This window comes from Schistocerca nitens, chromosome 7, assembly GCF_023898315.1.
Source record: "Schistocerca nitens isolate TAMUIC-IGC-003100 chromosome 7, iqSchNite1.1, whole genome shotgun sequence".
Classification (NCBI taxonomy): domain Eukaryota; kingdom Metazoa; phylum Arthropoda; class Insecta; order Orthoptera; family Acrididae; genus Schistocerca; species Schistocerca nitens.
The window spans coordinates 65,326,901-65,342,835 of NC_064620.1; the positions used below are offsets into that span (position 1 = coordinate 65,326,901).

At 44.3% G+C, this 15,935-nt stretch overlaps 1 protein-coding gene across 1 annotated transcript in view; it reads left to right on the forward strand.

Annotated features, from left to right (window-relative positions):
* Nucleotides 1-251: 251 nt before the first annotated feature.
* LOC126194815 (uncharacterized) overlaps nucleotides 252-15,935 on the forward strand; it is a 363,667-nt gene continuing 347,983 nt past the window's right edge. Inside the window, exon 1 of the mRNA XM_049933141.1 lies at nucleotides 252-348. The gene's annotated coding sequence lies outside the window, so the exon portion shown is untranslated. The remainder of the gene's footprint in view (nucleotides 349-15,935) is intronic.

Here is a 15,935-nt window from a genome sequence, read left to right on the forward strand (position 1 = left end):
GGAATCCGCATTATCTCTTTGTTTGAAAACGTGAATGTACTCGGATGTTGCAATATCGTTTCTGATTATCTCGATTCCGATGCTGCGTAGCTCCCAAGATGGGAACAGCACGTCTTGTGGCGACGTACGCAGTTGCTGCGCTAACATCTACATATTGTGACAACGAATGCTGCTGGTGCGCTCTCGGCCAAGTGTGCGTTATCTGTGACGCCCTTATCTGGGCTCAAGTGCCGTTCGTTCGCAGTCTGGACTAATTCTCTTCGCAGCGTCCCCTCAGTTTATTGTGGATGTTCGCGGCGAGCGCGCCATGCTGGGATTTGCTGCAGACTGCGGTCTCGGGTTCTCGAGGTACGCAACGAGCACGTAGTTTATCACTCCAGCTGTTAGACGCTTTCTACTCAGCCTTCGCATCTGCATCATCATCTACATCCGTGTTCTGTAAAGAGCTGTAAAGTACGTGTTGAATGTGCTCCCTGCACTATCACGTTGGACTATTTTTACTCACGTTCCATTTACACGATATGGTGCGTGAGGATAGTGACGGTGTACTCCTCTTTAGGAGCCAACTTTATCTTCACGACCCTCATCAAAGTGATAATATGTAGAACGTTCTTAGAGTTCACTGAGAAAATCGAGTCTTGACTTTATTAAGTGTATTTCCGCGTTATGCTGGATATTTTTCTTCGAGTGTTACTGAAATATATCGGCCTTTATGTCAGACTCTACAGTTGGGCAAACATGCCTTTGTCTTTTCTATCCGGTCGACAGATTGTGCAGTTTTTTTCAGTAATCTGCCCCGCACCACATAACAATACCAATGAATAGACAAAAAAATCTATGTAACCGTCTCAATTCAAACCCCTTGATATCGTCACTCCCAGGTATTTGTATCTTCTGAATGACTCCACTACAGTCCAAAGAGTACTCTAGGGTGACGACATGTTTCCCTCTCGAGAAGTTCAAAACCTTACATTTAGGTGCATCAAGTCGTACCTGCCAATTTTTGTATCAGGCTAATGTTTTGTCATTCTGCTATCTTGGTGGTATAAGGAATAATCATAATAAGAATTTGCCTTTAATCTTAGAAATGACTTTGATGTACCACCAGACTGTGCACCAATGTATGGTGTTTATATAGTTCCAGGTACTTCTTACGGTATCTTTGCGTGAGGAGCATATTGCGGGACATTGACGCCGTAGACTTAAATGCTGTTGCGCTTTTCGCATAGTGAAGGGGTTGCCACCTTTCACTGTGTCCATAAACAGCGGGTATTGTGACGTACATCATTCGAATCTCAACGATATAAAAAATTGCTTAGGTATAGGTATCAGTCACCGTGTTCAAATCCGGTTTTATTTGTTTTCAAACTGCACCAAACTGCAGTGGGGTTCCCATCCCCAGCAGTTGTTTTCATTTAAATTACATAATATTACTATATGCATCTAGTTCTTCCTTTTTTAAATTTTTTCTTGTGTATTATTTTTAGTCCTCTGTGCCAATCACACGCGATTACAAAACGCGTAACAGCGCATCTAGCATTTTTAAAAGAGAAATTGAAAGTAAAAACTAGTTTACACATGAAAAGTTATTATGAACACAACAGCACTAATGGTTATAGTAAAGATAAAAAAATATTTCATTTTGCGAAGCTTAACACGTGGTTCCTACACAAGGCATCGTGGAAGCTAAGGATATTATTACTAATCAGAAAGACGTCGATAAATTTCACTTGACTTCCTAGTCTCATAATTTGATGGATAAAATCCCTATCGGACACATTTAGGGTATTCCTGATCGACAAGACAGGCCCATATCACTAACGTCGATTTGCAGTAGGGTTTTAGAACATATACTGTATTCGAACATTATGAAGTACCTCGAAGATAACGATTTATTGACATATAGTCAGCATGGTTTCAGAAAATATCGTTCTTGTGAAACACAACTAGCTCTTTATATTCATGAAGTAATAAGTGCTATCGACGGGGATGTCAAATTGATTCCATATTTTTAGATTTCCAGAAGGCTTTCGACACCGTTCCTCACAAGCGACTTCTAATCAAACTGCCTCCCTACGGAGTATCGCCTCAGTTGTGCGACTGGATTCGTGATTTCCTGTCAGGAAGGTCCCAGTTCGTAGTAATAGACGGAAAGTCATCGAGTAAAACAGAATTAATAACCAGCGTTCCCCAAGGATGTGTTATAGGCCCTCTATTGTTCCTGATCTATATTAACGACATGGGAGACAATCTGAGTAGCCGTCTTAGATTGTTTGCAGATGATGCTGTCATTTACCGTCTTGTAAAGTCATCAGATGATCAAAACGACTTTCAAAATGATTTAGATAAGAAATCTATGTGCCAATTGACCCTGAATAAAGAAAAGTGCGAAGTTATTCACTAAAAGAAATCAGCTAAATTTCGATTGCGCGATAAGTCACACAAATCTGAGGGCTGTAAATTCAACTAAATACTTAGGGATTACAATTAGAAATAGCCTAAATTGGAACGATCACAGAGATAATATTGTGGGTAGAGCAAACCAAAGCTTGCGCTTACGTGCAACGGGTCTACCAAAGAGACAGCTTACACTACGCTTGTCTGCCCTATTCTGGAGTACTGCTGTGCGGTGTGGGATCCGCATCAGGTGGGACTGACGGATGAGATCGAAAAAGTACAAAGAAGGGCAGCTCGTTTTGTATTATCGCGAAATAGGGGAGATAGTGTCACAGTCATGATACGTGGAGTGGTAATCATTAAAACAAAGGCGTTTTTCGTTGCGACGGGATCTTTTCATGAAATTTCAATCACCAGTTTTCTCCTCCGATTGCGAAAACATTCTGTTGGCACCCATCTACATAGGGAGAAATGATCATCACGATAAAATAAGAGAAATCAGGGCTCGCACCGAAAAATTTAAGTGCTCGTTTTTCCCGCGTTCCGTTCGAGAGTGGAACGGTAGAGAGACTGCTTGAAGGTGGTTCATTGAACCCTCTGCCAGGCACTTTATTGTGAATAGCAGAGTAATCACGTAGATGTAGATATAGATGTAGAAGACGTATGCGACTTGAATATGAGTAACTGGTGTTCTCTACCTCCGGTCACGTATCAACGAGCCGCACAGCCGAAGTCACGACAAACTACAGCTGCTATACACTCAGGTGACAAAAGTCTTGCGATACCTCCTAATATCGCTTCGGACCTTCTTTTGCCCAGCGTAGTGCAGTAACGCATCGTGACGAGGGCTCAAGTCACCGGAAATTCCCGGCAGAAATACTGAGCCATGTTGCCTCTATAGTCGTCCGTAACTGCTAAGGTGTTGCCGGGGCTGGATTTTGTGCACGGACTGACCTCTAGATTATGTCTCATGAATGTCAGACGGGCCGGCCGCTGTGCCCGAGCGGTTCTAGGCGCTTCAGTCTGGAACCGCGCGACCGCTACGGTCGCAGGTTAGAATCCTGCCTCGTGCCTGGATGTGTGTGATGTCCTTAGGTTAGTTAGGTGTAAGTAGTTCTAAGTTCTAGGGGACTGATGACCTCAGATGTTAAGTCCCAAAGTGCTCGGAGCCATTTGAACCATTTGAATGTTCGACGGAATTCATGATGGGTGATCTGGATGGCCATGTCATTCGCTCGAATTATCCAGAGTGTTCTTCAAAGGAATGGCGAACAATTGTGGCCTGGCAACATGGCGCATTGTCATCCATAAAAATTCCATCGTTGTTTGGGAACATCAAGTCCACGAATGGCTGCAAATGGTCTCCAAGTAGCCGAACATAGCCATTTCCAGTCAATGATGGGTTCAGATGGACCGGAGGAACCAGGCCGTTCCACGTAAACACAGCCCGCACCATTATGGAGTCACAACCAGGTTGCACAGTGCCTTGCTGACATATTGGGACCGTGGCTTCGTGAGGTCTGGGCCACAATCGAACCCTACCATCTGCTCTTAGCAACTGAAATCGGAACTCATCAGACCTGGCCACGGTTTTCCAGTGTCTAGGATCCAGCCGATGTGGTCACGAGCCCAGAGAGCGCTGTAGACGATGTCGTTCTATTAGCCTCGGCCGTCTGCTGCCACAGCCCATTAACACCAAACTTCGCCGCACTATGCTAAGGGATACGTTCGTCATACGTCCCACTATGATTTCTGGTATTATTTCACGCAGTGTTGCTTGTCTCTTAGCACAGACAACTCTACGGAAACGCTGCTGTTCTCTGTCGTTAAGTGAAGGCAGTCGACCTCTGCGTTGTCCGTAGTGAGAGCCAATACCTGAACTGGGCATTCTCGGCACATTCTTTAAGCTGTGGATCTCGGATTATTGAATTCCCTAACGATTTCTGCAATGGAATGTCCCATGTGTCTAGCCTCAACTACCACTCTGCGTTCAAAGTCTGTCAGTTCCCGTCGTGCGGTCATAATCACGTCGGAAACCTTTTCACGTGAATCACCTCAGTACAAATGACAGTTGTGCAATGCAGACAGACCCCAGCAGAAGGGAATTTTACTGATACATTTTATGCACTATTTTTCTATGTTAAAAGAACATTTTTTGAAAGTAGTGAGGGATAGTCGACGAATTATGGACACTGTTTCGAACACACCACACGAAAATAACTATCAGCTGTTTAGATACTACAAATAAAGCTTTTTGCTAGTGGAAGAAGGCCTGTTAATAGCGTGATGTCTACGTAAATCAACAGTCAAGCTGGGCGCGAAGCTGGGAAAGGATTAAGGGTGTGTGCTGGTAAAAGGAACCTTTTACCTGCCTTGGACACGGATGTGTGTGATTTCCTTAGGTTAGTTAGGTTTACGTAGTTCTATGTTCTAGGGGACTGATGACCTCAGATGTTAAGTCCAATAGTGCTCAGAGCCATTTGAACCATTTGATTATTATTGCCCCCGGACATTATAGTGCGCGCAAAATGCCCTGGACGCTAGATGCACAGTCGGCTGGGGTAGCTGCGGAGAGCGGCAATGGTGGGGGCTCGCTCAGAGCGCTGTAGGGGAAATGCAATTCTAAACTGAAATCCAGACTAACATTTTTGATAACTATTAAGCGGGGCCCCTCCACGTCCACACTTGCATGGTGACCGTTCAAAAAGATTTATCATCTCTCCTTTGGTCAGTGTCTAAAATGAATTCCGCCGAAAATGAAGCGATTTATTTTCGCCTGCTTTGTTAACCATTTACAACTTTCAGAGAACGATCACGCGTGGGGAATTTTGAGTAAAACCTATACATTTATCTTGTTGCCACGTTAAAATTTGCTTCTTTGACCAAAAATCAGCGGAGTTTACACAGTCGTACTTCAGAGACTCGTGCACCGCAACTGCGAGAGAATTCTGAAACAGTGGTTCATAAATTAAGTGACGAGCTGAGGAAAAGTAAAGTCAGCATCTTATGAAAAAGCACAAAATAAACATGTAATTACTTCACTTATGTTGTTCCAAAACCCACAGCATTTCTCTTTTCACCAGCTATCGATGGCCCTTAAAAATTACATTCTTTCATAGAAATAGCCTGTAGTTAGTGGAATAACACAGTAGATAATGAAGTGTTGCGTGATAACCATACAGAAAAATACTCTCTTCTTTGTGAGCTATCACTTCCCAAAACCTCGTTTCGATATCTCAAACCGTTTAAGAAATATGAGGAATGTTGTGGATATTTCACTCTGGCTTATCGGTGGCGAGGCACGAGCGGAAATGAGTGTGCTACGTCAGATCTGTTTCCTCGAGATTGGTGACAGATAGAGACCTCCAACCAAATCCATATGTTGGCTAAATTTCATACGCAGCAACATATTATGTAATATGCACCAGACGCAAAATCATAGCGACCCCTATTTTTCATTGCAAACAATTTCGAATTTCACCAAGAGTCTTACTTCCACATAAATATCCCAATAACTATGACTATTAACGAAATGATGAGCACATCATAATAAACCAGACATATAAGGCTACAAGCAAAGCAAAAATGAAACATTTTTACGGGATAGGAATAGCTTCTGGAAAATCGTTTGAGAAAGATTGCAGGGCGTGCTCATCGATTTTGTCATCGCCGACCGGCCGAAAGGTGGCAAATGACTGTCGACATCCCTTTCTGAACAAATGTATGAAATCGCCCAGCCCTTGCGACGAAAAATGGTCACAGCGCATCGGCCACTGCGCATCGATCACCGTATCCTGCGCGAGCTGTAAAAACGGTGGGACATGGTTCTTATTAGGGCGTGTGATCACCACGGACGGTAACGCTCTGCAACGCGCTCCCATGATATCCATATGTTTGGCAAGGAATTCTTGTGGCAGGTTACAATGCGCCCCTGAAGAGAAGCACACAGTGAACGAATACAGCGTCACAACAACGTTGACCGGTAAGTGTACCGTGTTCAAAGATCTGGAGGACAGAATGCCCGAGCTACGTAATGCTTGTAACCTCCCCCTCACCTATCGACCTTAATGACAGTGAAAACTTAAACTGCGTGTACCTAATGGAAATTTGGGAAAAGCAATCGTCACCGAAGTTAATCTGTCGGTAAAGAGGGAGGATGGGTTACATCTAAATGGAAGGAAAAATGCAAATTGGTGGAAATTAATTTTGAAAAAGGGTAAAGTTAATACAGAAAGTAAATGTGCGGTCGTTACGTTAACAATTAACCGGCGTTAATTAGATATTTGAGATTTGGGGAAAATTACGGTCGCCAGTCCTATGGAGAACGACTATAATTACTGAAAAAGAAAGGTTAATGTACATATAATTAGCACTAAAAGCGTGGCAACTGAAGGTTGACACGTGTTGTGTGAAAACTGAATGTTTGTCAGAAGTAATAAATTTCGCTACACTCTGACTTAATTTAGCAAAAGAATTAATAAAATCGGAAAATTGAAAGTTAATTTAGTGACTGAAATTAATAGTGAACTTTGCTTCTGAAGCACTACGAAATCAAATAAAATAAAGTTAGTCTTGAACCACCTCAACAATCATCTCAAAAGCTACTTGAATCTACGCAATTTAGAAATAAGAGATTTAATCTTGAACTTGAATTAAATGATTTTGAACAATTAACAATAATAAAATTTAGTACGCACCAAGCCGAGCTGCAGTCACAGTAAGCTAAAACATGGTAACAAAACTCGCACTCTTAATTTGTGCTTGTCTAATCTAAATATTGTAGCCAGCTATGAATACTTTAGGCTAACTGAACTTTGAAATTAAAGCAGTGAAATGGAATTATATTACTTTAATACTGGCATTTGAATTTCAACGACACTCGGGTTCATTCCAGAAAAGGAAGGGACCCTGCTTGGTAATGCAATTGGGACAATGAGCAACAAAGGTTCATGCTAAGTTGCTGTATTTTTGTGATGAAAATGGAACTGTTTGAAAAGCTGACGTCTGCCATACAGTTCTAAAACATTACGTGCTTTCAGTCTTCCTTGTTGGTTGATTGAAGGTTTTAAGTCGTCGATCGAGGAGGTGGCAACAATCACGTATGGTCGGCCGTTGCTGTAGCAGAAGCTGGATGTTGGCGCGCCTTCTTCTCGACACGGTCACCACGCGAAACGGGCTCTTGATGTGCGCCAGCTAACGCTTCCCGTCCGCGACACCGTGTCAGAAACTATAATAGCAAGTCGAGCGCAATTACATGCTGCCAAACCCCGAAACTGCGGCCACTCGCGGGAGCGTCACTCGACACACCTGCTCCACCGCCCTACTCCAGCCACACTCTGCTCTGCCCGCGCTCCACGCGAAGGAGCCATCAGTCCCAAAGATCCTAAACACTTTGGCTCTCCACACGACCTATCGATGTAATCGTTCGATAGCATAGAATCGTTCGATAGCATAGTTTTCCCTAGGCAAGACCCAGCGTAAAAATACTAATAATATTTACAAAACAAACCAATTATACGTCGACATAAATGCATATATATTACAATTTATAAAGCCGCAGAAATACCATATCTTCAGGTAACAAAATAAGGAAAAAATTTATAGTACGAAAGATGGAAATAGGAAGATATGCATTTCCGGCGTTACATGCTTCCCGTCACCCAAACGATCATATTAGAGAATTTCCCTGGGTCCATTACGCTTTCCCAACATCCAGGAAGAGCAGGCGCCCCGCTCCGTGTTGGACCAGCCCCTATGCACTTAGTACCATAGCAAACGATGCAGTCGATGCGCGGGTGTCAACGAGACATAACGCACTGGTCGTCGGGCCAAGTGATCACCACTATTCAGTAGAAGTGCCACTACAGAGTGTGAGATTGCGTGCTTTGCTGTTCTGTTTAAATGTGGTTGCAACTACACCCGCTGTTTCATGTAGGTCCTCTCTTGCCTGGTGGACAATACTACGGTCATCTGCTGCTGTAGTTGATCACCTCCTCTCCTTCGGGCAGAAATGCTTGAGGCTTGGGACGGTCGCCAAGCACGTGAAATAACACTGTGAGCAATATCAATCTCGTGGGCTAAACTCGCCACACTTCAGTTTCCCCATGATTCTTTCCCATGCGGAGTCATCCAAATGTTGTTTCCGGCGTCACAGGCCATCTATACTACTGGCCATTAAAACTGTTACACCAGGAAGAAATGCAGATGATAAACGGGTATTCATTGCACAAATATATTATACTAGAACTGTCATGTGATTACATTTTCACGCAATTTGGGTGCATAGATCCTGAGAAATCAGTACCCAGAACAACCACCTCTGGTCGTAATAACGGCCTTGATACGCCTGGGCATTGAGTTGAACAGAGCTTGGATGCCCATGCAGCTTCAACACGATACCACAGTCCATCAAGAGTAGTGACTGGCGCATTGTGACGAGCCAGTTGCTCGGCCACCATTGACCAGACGTTTTCAATTGGTGAGAGACCTGGAGAATGTGCTGGCCAGGGCAGCAGTCGAACATTTTCCGTGTCCAGAAAGGTCCGTACAAGACCCTCAACATGCGGTCGTGCATTATCCTGCTGAAATGTAGGGTTTCGCAGGGATCGAATGAAGGGTAGAGCCACGGGTCGTAACACATCTGAAATGTAACGTCCACTGTTCAAAGTGCCGTCAATGCGAACAAGAGGTGACCGAGACGTGTAACCAATGGCACCCCATACCATCACGCCGGTTGATACGCCAGTATGGCGATGACGAATACACGCTTCCAATGTGCGTTCACCGCGATGTCGCCAAACACGGATGCGACCATCATGATGCTGTAAACAGAACCTGGATTCATCCGACAAAATGACGTTTTGCCATTCGTTCACCCAGGTTTGTCGTTGAGTACACCATCGCAGGCGCTCCTGTCTGTGATGCAGCGTGTAGGGTAACCGCAGCCATGGTCTCCGAGCCGATAGTCCATGCTGCTGCAAACATCGTAGAACTGTTCGTGCAGACGGTTGTTGTCTTGCAAACGTCCCCATCTGTTGACTCAGGGATCGAGAGGTGGCTGCACGATCCGATACAGTTATGCGGATAAGATGCCTGTCATCTCGACTCCTAGTGATACGAGGCCGTTGGGATCCAGCACGGCGTTCCGTATTACCCTCCTGAACCCATCGATTCCATATTCTGCTAATAGTCATTGGATCTCGACCAACGCGATACAATAAACCGCAATCGCGACAGGCTACAATCCGACCTTTATCAAAGTCGGAAACGTGATGGTACGCATTTCTGCTCCTTACACAAGACATCACAACAACGTTTCACCAGGCAACGCCGGTCAACTACTGTTTGTGTATGAGAAATCGGTTGGAAACTTTCCTCATGTCAGCACTTTGTAGGTGTCGCCACCGGCGCCAACCTTGTGTGAATGCTCTGAAAAGCTAATCATTTGCATATCACAGCATCTTCTTCCTGTCGGTTAAATTTCGCGTCTGTAGCACGTCATCTTCGTGGTGTAGCAATTTTAATGGCCAGTAGTGTAGTATAGCGTACCTGGTTACTTTAGTCTAACATTCATCGAAACAATTACATATTTGTGAAGATAGTCCTCACATTGGTTAGTAGCCGACGACTTGGTACGGCGCTGAACGACTTTCGCAAATTTAGGAAGACAGAATCTACCTGTTCACCTGCATCTATAGTTTGCAAGCTCTAATTCTTTTTCCTCGCGCCTTTCCGTTGGAACAGTGTCATTTTTAGGATAAATGCACGCCATTTCTAAAGAACTAACGCTTCCCGTAGGTTTAGGCTTATTGACCTAAGATGTTGCTGTTGCCGGCCGAAGTGGCCGTGCGGTTAAAGGCGCTGCAGTCTGGAACCGCAAGACCGCTACGGTCGCAGGTTCGAATCCTGCCTCGGGCATGGATGTTTGTGATGTCCTTAGGTTAGTTAGGTTTAACTAGTTCTAAGTTCTAGGGGACTAATGACCTCAGAAGTTGAGCCCCATAGTGCTCAGAGCCATTTGAACCATTTGATGTTGCTGTTGTTGTGGTCTTCAGTCGTGAGACTGGTTTGATGCAGCTCTCCATGCTACACTATCCTGTGCAAGCTTCTTCATCTCCCAGTACCTACTGCAACCTACATCCTGTTAAATCTGCTTAGTGTATTCATCTCTTGGTCTCCCTCTACGATTTTTACCCTCCACGCTGCCCTCCAATACTAAATTGGTGACCCCTTGATGCCTCAGAATGTATCCTACCAGCCGATCCCATTTGACCTAAGATCTGCATGCTTATTGTGTCCAGTCGCCGTGATATAGGTCTTCCAAGTTATCTCTCGCTTTCAACATTGAAATGATGGACTGAGGTGATGAGCGACTCGCGCGGTGCTTGTACAATGTGTCGATACCAACGAAGTCTCTATTCTTGCATCTTATGAATGATTGGAGCCACTCTAACTAGTTGTAATCGTTGTCTTGTTGATATGGTCGGGCAGAGAAATTAGTTATTTTCTCACTATCCGCAATTCCATGTCATATAGAGATTGCTCGGTGCTTCTACGTGAAGGGCAACAAGTGATAAAATCGAGATACAGTTGTTTTCACGATTGTGCGGTATTTCTTTTATTTTAGGCGGATACGCATCTTATCACAAAGAAGCCAATGACTCCTCTGAATCGCATCCGGTCGCTGTGGTTCTTGTGCGCACGTCCTCTTTCATACAGCCGTCACTCCGTAGTCGGGAACCTAGGAATCGAAATGTATCCACCTTGTTGAAAGAAGCTCCATTAATTTGCATGGTCCCAGGAGATGGAATCATTTCGAGGTACTCGGTCTCCTGGCTTTTTAAATGTTTGTTTAATACATTACTGGCCATTAAAATTGCTACACCACGAAGATGACGTGCTACAGACGCGAAATTTAACCGACAGGAAGAAGATGCTGTGATATGCAAATGATTAGCTTTTCAGAGCATTCACACAAGGTTGGCGCCGGTGGCGACACCTACAACGTGCTGACATGAGGAAAGTTTCCAACCGATTTCTCACACACAAACAGCAGTGGACCGGCGTTGCCTGGTGAAACGTTGTTGTGATGCCTCGTGTAAGGAGGAGAAATGCGTACCATCACGTTTCCGACTTTGATAAATGTCGGATTGTAGCCTATCGCGATTGCGGTTTATCGTATCACTAGCAGTCGAGATGACAGGCATCTTATCCGCATGGCTGTAACGGATCGTGCAGCCACGTCTCTATCACTGAGTTGGGGACGTTTGCAAGACAACAACCATCTGCACGAACAGTTCGACGACGTTTGCAGCAGCATGGACTATCAGCTCGGAGACCACGGCTGTGGTTACCCTTGACGCTGTATCACAGACAGGAGCGCCTGCGATGGTGTACTCAACGACGAACCCGGGTGCACGAATGGCAAAACGTTATTTTTTCGAATGAATCCAGGTTCTGTGTACAGCATCATGATGGTCGCATCCGTGTTTGGCGACATCGCGGAGGACGCACGTTGGAAGTGTGTATTCGTCATCGCCATACTGGCGTATCATCGGGCATAATGGTATGGGGTGCCATTGGTTACACATCTCGGTTATCTCTCGTTCGCATTGACGGCACTTTGAACAGTGGACGTTACATTTCAGATGTGTTACGACCCGTGGCTCTACCCTTCATTCGATCCCTGCGAAACCCTACATTGCAGCAGGACAATGCACTACCGCATGTTGCAGGTCCTGTAAGGGCCTTTCTGCATGTCGGTTCTAGTATAATATATTTGTCCAATGAATACCCGTTTATCATCTGCATTTCTTCTTGGTGTAGAAATTTTAATGGCCATTAGTGTAGTTTGCAAGGCAGAGTGTTTGAATAAACCAGATGTGTAGTTATCTGACATTCTCAGAAGGAAAGCGACCTCTATATAGACTTAAAAACACTTTCAAAATAGAACTTTTATTGCCCAGATCGCAGTTGATGTATAACATGATTACTAGTTTCAGCAAAGTCATATTGCCATCTTCAAATCTTCGGACACTTGAAGATGGCAATAGAATTTTGCTTAAACTAGTAATTACGATACATATCACCTGAGATCTGGGCAATAAAACTTCTATTTTGTTAGCTTTTTTACATTTAACCAAGCTGCATTTCACACGAATTTTTTTCCTGAAGAAAGGAGCTTGTTTTTCTTGAGGAAGATCATAATGTTAGAGCTCCAGAATGAGATTTTCACTCTGCAGCGGAGTAGAGCACTTGCCCGCGAAAGGCAAAGGTCCCGAGTTCGAGTCTCGGTCGGGCACACAGTTTTAATCTGCCAGGAAGTTTCATATCAGCGCACACTCCGCTGCAGAGTGAAAATCCCATTCTGGAAACATCCCCCAGGCTGTGGCTAAGCCATGTCTCCGCAATATCCTTTCTTTCAGGAGTGCTAGTTCTGCAAGTTTCGCAGGAGAGCTTCTGTAAAGTTTGGAAGGTAGGAGACGAGGTACTGGCAGAAGTAAAGCTGTGAGTACCGGGCGTGAGTCGTGCTTCGGTAGCTCAGATGGTAGAGCACTTGCCCGCGAAAGGCAAAGGTCCCGAGTTCGAGTCTCGGTCGGGCGCACAGTTTTAATCTGCCAGGAAGTTTCATAGTAAATAACAACTTACAGGGATGAGCGAGCACTCATTAAAAACGTTTCGTCATAGCGGGTCGAGTGCCGTAGTCATATGTTATGATTCATAAATAATTAAGCCCGTAAAGAGCAATAAACAAAGTTTGATGGAAAATTGTTTATAAAATTCAATAGAAAATTCATGACTTAAAGAACGGCACTATATAATACTTTGGGCGGCATCACACTTATTTTAAACTTGTTAAGTTATACTATACACTTAACTTGCAATAGTTTGGGTTCAAATGGCTCTGAGCACTATGGGACTCAACTTCTGAGGTCATCAGTCCCCTAGAACTTAGAACTACTTAAACCTAACTAACGTAAGGACATCACACACATCCATGCCCGAGGCAGGATTCGAACCTGCGACCGTAGCGGTCGCGCGGTTCCAGACTGAAGCGCCTAGAACCGCTCGGCCACACAGGCCGGCTGCAATAGTTTTCATCGTTTGCAAATTATTATTAACATTTATCGCCCATAATTAATTAATTATTATAGATATGAAGATTTTGAGCAGCGCAATGTGTAGGGCGCTATAGATTACGTCTAAAAACGGTGCTTTATGCAGTTATATGTTTAAACTTTGCAGCACAGATGTTAACAAACAAATTTGCGCTAAGTGGCGAAATTTTGCAAAAACTAAAACTTGATTTACGGGCGATAGAATAATGCTAGAACTTACAGATGTATTTTTTAGCGCGGTTCCGATGGTGTACTTATTTCTGTCGAGGGATGTATATATCATAATTTGTAACCTTAACTGGTGAGATTGGTACTCGCATGACCAGGGTGATGGGGGGGGGGGGGGAGGGGGGGATTTGACGTCCGAGCCTGTATAAGCGAGCGGCCATTTTGGCCAGGGGTCAGTCGTTGGTCAGTCGTTTTAAAGGGTGGGTGGCGAGTGAGCCCCACTTGAGGGTGGCCCATGTGGTCGTTTGAGAATTTTTTCTCTCGCCGATTCATTTCGACAAAGAGTATTGTTTAATAGTGCAAGTGTGCAAGCATATATTTGGTGAACTGGAAGTGCTACGATTATTTGTGTGAGTGCGAATTACGAGGTATACATCTGCGTAAGTGAACATGTGGCGATCTGTGATTTCGCGCCAAAACTGCTAGAACATAGAGGACAGTGGGACTTGTGGTTCTGTTTGAATTGATTGAGTAATTTTCGTTTATAGCAGCCTACATTACTGCTATTGGGGGCTCGGAGTCAAATTATTATTAAAGTAAAACTGTAAACCGTCTCACCAGTGCTAATTTCGTTATAAGGCCAATAAATAGTGATTGAACTATGTCGTGAAAAACTGATTTTACTATAATAATCGCCAAATTTTTGTTCCCTAGCATAAACTGTACTCATGAATACTAATTCAAAAACTATAACTAATGCGGGGCTGTGGAACCGTGTACTAATGCACCAAGTGTGAAAATCATCCCTTGAGACTTACGTGAGAGCCAACATTTGCAATAACATTTTTTAACCAACATCTGAATATGCACATTCGTGTGAACTCTTCTACCGCACTTCTTTATTTACCGCCCTGTCGCAATCTCCAGCTTCAGAAGCTATTGAAGCAAAAATAATAATTACTGTGTCCCTGTACGCACTCATTACCCTTTACATCTTTTTTTCAGCCAGATCTTCCTCATTTCCCAGTGCTCTCAACTGGTGTAGTCTCCTTAAAATTCCCTTTCCCAGCACTCGCTGTATCAAGAAATATCTATAGGGTGTACATAAAGTCTGGGAACACTTTCAATTATTTATTGCACAAGAACTAAACACTGTACAGATGTCATATATATTGCATTTTTAAGAGAAACTCTGAAAGTAATTTTTTTTTACGAACATTCGATATGAGAACCATGAGTGACCCGGCAGACGTCAATACGGTATTCTTACCATACCTGTCCCAGCATGGCATCATCGACTGTGGCAGTCGCTTCCCCTATTCTCTCCCAGAGCTCTGCTACATCACGTGGTAGAGGCGGTTCTTACAACAGATCTTTAATGTGTCCCCTCAGAAAAAAGTCACACGGAGTGAGATCTGGTGATCGGGGATGCCATTTAATGAAGCAGCTCGCTCCGCGCCTGAATTCGCTATTTTGGCGACTAGCGCCGACTATCTGCAAATTACCAAACTACGTTGTGGCGGTATACATGAAAAAAAACTTTCAGGGTTTCTCTTCAAAATGACATATGTATGATATCTGTACAATGTTTGGTTCTTGTGCAACAAATAATTGAAAGTGTTCCCGGATTTTATGTACAACCTGTACTTTGTACACCTCTAAATTCTTTTCATAACTGCCACTACCATTGTTATTACGATTATTATTATTATTAGTGGCAGCAGGAGAGCAATAATAGAAGTACCGCCAATATTAATGTTATTAGTTCTTAGTTAGTACTTTTATTCACATTGTCTCTGCAGACTCTCAAATTACACTCCTGGAAATGGAAAAAAGAACACATTGACACCGGTGTGTCAGACCCACCATACTTGCTCCGGACACTGCGAGAGGGCTGTACAAGCAATGATCACACGCACGGCACAGCGGACACACCAGGAACCGCGGTGTTGGCCGTCGAATGGCGCTAGCTGCGCAGCATTTGTGCACCGCCGCTGTCAGTGTCAGCCAGTTTGCCGTGGCATACGGAGCTCCATCGCAGTCTTTAACACTGGTAGCATGCCGCGACAGCGTGGACGTGAACCGTATGTGCAGTTGACGGACTTTGAGCGAGGGCGTATAGTGGGCATGCGGGAGGCCGGGTGGACGTACCGCCGAATTGCTCAACACGTGGGGCGTGAGGTCTCCACAGTACATCGATGTTGTCGCCAGTGGTCGGCGGAAGGTGCACGTGCCCGTCGACCTGGGACCGGA